Raw genomic sequence first — 5,460 nt, forward strand, 5'->3', positions numbered from 1 at the left:
GTGTGTGTGTGTGTGTGTGTGTGTGTGTGTGTGTGTGTGTGTGTGTGTGTGATTTTTGGTGGGGTTTTTTTTTGTTTTGTTTTGAGTCAAGGTTTAGCTATTTCCTCATTGTCCTTGGTATGTATGTATGTGGGTGTGTACATGTCTGTGTGTTTGTGTGTATGTGGCTGTGTTTGTGTGTATATGTGGGTATGTGTGTGTGTGTGTGTATGTGGGTATGTGTGTATATGTAGGGGGTGCATATGTTTGTATATGTGGCTGTGTTTGTGTGTATATGTGGGTATGGGTATATGTGTTTGTATATGTGGGTATGTGTGTGTGTATATGTGGATATGTGTATGGGTATGTGTGTATATGTGGTGGGGTGTATATGTTTGTATATGTGGCTGTGTTTGTGTGTATGTGTAGGCGTGTGTATGTGTGTATATGCAGGTATGTGTACATGTGTTTGTATATTGGGGTATGTGTATATGTGTTTGTATAGGGGGGTATGTGTGTATAAGTGTGTGGGTATATATCGGTGTATATGTATGGTTGTATGTTGTTTTTTTTTGTGTGTGTATGTTTGTGTGCGTGTGTATGTGTTGTATGTTTGTGTAAGTGTCTGTGTTTGTATGAATGTGTACATGTAAGTGCGTATGTTTGGTTGTGTGTTTGTTTGATTGTAAGGGTTAGGGAGCCAAATGAGACATGGCTTAGTTTCCTTTGGGTTTTCACTTGTTGTTTGGGGGTAGAGACAGGGAGCTGGATGATGCATAATATTTCTTTTTATAATTTTTTTTTTTTTTGTTAAATATCCTTTTGTTTTCATTTTCCTTTTTTGGGAAATTTATATTTAGCATTTTATTTGTGTTGTTTTGTTAGCCTTGATCATCACTCTCTGACTGAGCAGACAGAACTATAATCACAGGCATTCCAACCATGACCATTCAGTCTATTTTGAGACTTATGTCTTGGACCACATTATTCAATAGCTTTTCAGAATGTGATTTGAAGAAGACCTGGCTGTTATTTCTACCAGCTCTAGTTACCATGTAGGGCCCCTCCCACCTCATTGGTTCATGCATACATATTGTTGTTGGCACTCCGTCGCTTTCGACGTCGAGGGTTCCAGTTGATCCGATCAACGGAACAGCCTGCTCGTGAAATTAACGTGCAAGTGGCTGAGCACTCCACAGACACGTGTACCCTTTAAACGTAGTTCTCGGGGATATTCAGCGTGACACAGTGTGACAAGGCTGACCCTTTGAATTACAGGCACAACAAAAACAGGAAGAAAGAGTGAGAGAAAGTTGTGGTGAAAGAGTACAGCAAGGTTCGCCACCATCCCCTGCCGGAGCCTCGTGGGGCTTTAGGTGTTTTCGCTCAATAAACACTCACAACACCCGGTCTGGGAATCGAAACTGCGATCCTATGACCGCGAGTCCGCTGCTCTAACCACTGGGCCATTGCGCCTCCACTTGCATACATATAAACATAGCAGAATGGTAAGGAGTGATTTGAAGGAGATTTGGCTGCTATTTCCAGTAAGTCTAACTACCATGGAAAAGTCTCTCTTGTTGGCTCAGATGTACCTACATACATAAGATAGTAGGGCATGATTTGAGGGAGATTTGGTTGCTTTTTTTATCAGGTGTAGATCATGTTGTGGTCTTCCTTATTTGCTCATATACCATATGTACATAAGACAGTATGATGTGATTATTTAAGGACGATTTGGTTGCTATTTCTATCTGCTCTAGCTACTGTTCAGAAGCCTCCCTTGTTGGCTCATATGTATATATATATATATGTAGGGAATGATTTGGAGGAAATTTGGCAGCTATTTTTAACAGGTCTGTCTACCATATAGAGATCTACCTTGTTGGCTCAAACATGCATATTTATATATACATAAATCAGTATGGTATGAGTTAAGGGACATTTGATTGCTATTTCTTTTAGGTCTAGCTGTCATGTAGAGGTCTCCCTTGTTGACTAGACATAGACATATATACATACATAAGACTGCTGGGTGTGGTTTTGGGGAAGCTAGGCTGATATTTCTGACTGCTCCATCTACCACATAGAGGTCTCCCTCATTAACCCATACATATGTACATATATAAGACAGTAGAATATAATTTAAAGGAATATTTGGCTGCTATTTTTAATAGGTTTATCAGCCCTGCAGGCACCTCCCCTGTTGGTTCATGCATGCATACATATATAAGCTGTATGGTATAATTTGAGATAGATTTGGCTGCTGTTTCTACCAGGTCTAGCTACCATGTGGACATCTTGTTTGCTCATGCATGTATATATACATATGTAAGACAGTATGATGAGATTCAAGGGAAATTTAGCTGCTATTTCTACCAGCTCAAGCTATCATGTAGAGGTCCCCCTTGGCTCATACATACACATATACATATTATAAGACAGTAGCGTGTCGTTTGAGGGAGATTTAACTGGTGTTTCTATAAGACCAAGCGACCACTTCAAGGCTTGCAGTTCAACAGTTGAAAGTAATACTGCTTTAGTTGTTGTTACATGTTCGGTAGTGAATAATAGTGTTTGCTACAAATACAGGCCAATAAACCAGCTGGGGGAGATTTTTTTGTTTTCAGGTTAAAAAAAAAAAAAAAAAAAAAAGCTGAAATAAGGATAATTACATTGGTAGATACACAGGTAGGTAGGTAGGTAGGTAGGTAAGTAGGACAGATGTTGAGGTAGCTGTTTTTTTGTTTTTCTCTGAAGGACAAGAATGCTAGGATGTGTGAGGTGTGAGATGTTAATCAGGCAGACGTAATGAACCCATAGCATAATTGTAAAATACATAAAAATAGTTTTTTTTTTTGTTTTTTTTTTTTTAGGCAGGAGGCCAACTTTTTTGTTTGCTTTCATTTTTTTTTTTCTTCTCTTTTCTTTGTAGGGGAAATCTAAAGATGGTTAGATGGGTGACTTACTGGGACAGTTTTCAAGTGATTAAGGGTTGAAAAATTTGACCCTTTTTTTTCTTTTTTTTTTCTGTAGGGACAATGTAATCTTTGAAAGATGAAGAAGGGTAAAAAAAATTTGAGCCAGTCTTTTTCTTTTCTTTTTTTTTTGCTTTTTTGTAGGGAAAACAGGAAAACATGGATCAGTGGTTCTCAGCTGAGGTCCATATGGTCCTTGAGTCCATATCACCCTTAAGGGTCCATACAAGATTTAGTTGTTAAAATTTATGTGCACTAAATTGGTTATATTTTCTACAATGCCCAAAATATTTTAACGAGTGGCTATGTGGTAAGTAGCTTGCTTACCAACCACATGGTCCGAGTTCAGTCCCACTACGTGTCACCTTGGGCAAGTGTCTTCTACTATAGTCTCGGGCCAACCAAAGCTTTGTGAGTGGATTTGGTAGACGGAAACTGAAAGAAGCCCGTTATATATATATATATATATATATATGTATGTGTGTGTATATGTTTGTGTGTCTGTGTTTGTCCCCCCAACTTCGCTTGACAACCGATGCTGGTGTGTTTACGTGCCCGTAACGTAGTGGTTCGGCAAAAAGAGACCAATAGAATAAGTACTAGGCTTCCAAAGAATAAGTCCTGGGGTCGATTTGCTCGACTAAAGGCGGTGCTCCAGCATGGCTGCAGTCAAATGACTGAAACAAATAAAAGAGTAATTCCCCAAAATATTTAATTACAAAAGTACAAAAATATTTTTTTAACCCTTTAGCTTTTAAACTGACCATATCTGCCCAAATAGTCTACCTGTTTTATGGTCAAACTGTCAAAATCTGGCCTCTTGCACCTACCCGACAATGTCATTCTAAAAACACAATCACATCATTGAAATCTCAAAGCTGTGGGATAATACTTAATTAATTCAAAGTAATGCAAATTAATAAGCATTAAATTTGATTATGGATTTATTGCTGCATTTTGTCCCCTCTTTTAACCCTACATGAAGGGTTGTAGTGTCCCTTAGCACTATATTCAATAAGTCAACTTCTTATATTATCCAGATAAACTTGTCTTCACAAGCATTTAGGCTCAAAGCCGACATTAATCTTTTTTCATAAGCATTGGAGCATGACACGCTCTTCACAAACACAGGTTAGTGAGATAGTTGCGATCTGTAAACAGTTCTGCGCAGGAACTGGAATGAGAATTATGGACACGCAATGCACATGTGCACACTGAATTCATAAAGACAAAGAGAATACAAAAAACGCTGTGCACATGTCAAAATAAAACAGAAGAGTTGGATAAAACAAGTTATATGATGGTCTGCATTCCATGTCTGACACATTGTGTTTGGCAATGTGAGATGGATGGAATATGTACACTTGTAGATGGACAGTGCAATCAAGAGATATCAATACAAGACACAGTTAAAGACCTTTGCTCAAACGAAATACCACTAAGCATTTCGCCCTGTATGCTAATGTTTCTGTCAGCTCACCGCCTTAGAAATCATATTTATTGATGGAAGACTGTCAAGGGTCACTGGAAGAAAGCTTGAGGGACATGTACACACCTGGGAGTGGGGATTGAGAATTGCTGATGTTGAGGCTCCTCTTGTTGACTCAAACTCATCTTGGATATATAATATCTAAGCTCATTTCTAGCAGGATCCACAAAAAAATGGTAACCCTTAACTGGAATTTCATATCTGGCACCTGTGCCAACCTCTCCTTCATTGACTGAGGACTGAACAAGAGCCAGTCCGGCGGCACTGACAACGATCATCATCATCATTTAACGTCCGCTTTCCATGCTAGCATGGGTTGGACGATTTAACTGGGGACTGGCGAAGCGGATGGCTACACCAGGCTCCAATCTGATCTGGCAATGTTGCTACAGCTGAATCACGCTCGAATATTGTTTTTCACATGCCACCAGTACATGTGCTTGTAAGGTGACGCTGGCAACAATCAAGCTCGAATGGTGATTTTTGACAACAATGATGATGGTCTTGATGATGGTGATGGTAATGAAACATCTTCCCATTATTAATTCTTAACGATTATATCTATAGGATTATGAAGATCCCTTTGTAAGTATGTGGTTTTGGGATCTGGTCTCACCATGGAATACCTTGGGAAAGTTTTGGTATTTGGGGAGTAAAAATTTGGTGGACTGGACGGAATATGGTATGGAACATCACCAGAGGTAGAAACCAATCCTCTTATTGATTGGAAGAGTTAATCTAATGCCTGGATTAACACCTGGCTACTTTTTGGATGTCTTTGACAGAGTTTCCCTTCTCGTCCCTCTGCACCTGTATTGTCAAGAGCATTGGCGGTGGGGGGGTGGGGCCAAGTCTGTGGGACTGTGTGTGTGGGTGAGTAATAAATGCAATATTGCAAATGTACTGCTTTCTTCTATAGTAATCTATGTGTCTTGGTGTCTCCTCCCCCCCACACCTCACTGTTTTCTACCTCCCCCCCCCGCACATATGCCACATTACCACTGCCACCGACAC

At 39.6% G+C, this 5,460-nt stretch overlaps 1 long non-coding RNA gene across 1 annotated transcript in view; it reads left to right on the plus strand.

Annotated features, from left to right (window-relative positions):
* LOC128251131 (uncharacterized) overlaps positions 1-3,386 on the plus strand; it is a 44,845-nt gene extending 41,459 nt beyond the window's left edge. The window contains exon 3 of the long non-coding RNA XR_008266982.1: positions 2,915-3,386. This is a non-coding gene — a long non-coding RNA (uncharacterized LOC128251131). The remainder of the gene's footprint in view (positions 1-2,914) is intronic.
* Positions 3,387-5,460: the final 2,074 nt, after the last annotated feature.

This window comes from Octopus bimaculoides, chromosome 28, assembly GCF_001194135.2.
Source record: "Octopus bimaculoides isolate UCB-OBI-ISO-001 chromosome 28, ASM119413v2, whole genome shotgun sequence".
NCBI lineage: Eukaryota > Metazoa > Mollusca > Cephalopoda > Octopoda > Octopodidae > Octopus > Octopus bimaculoides.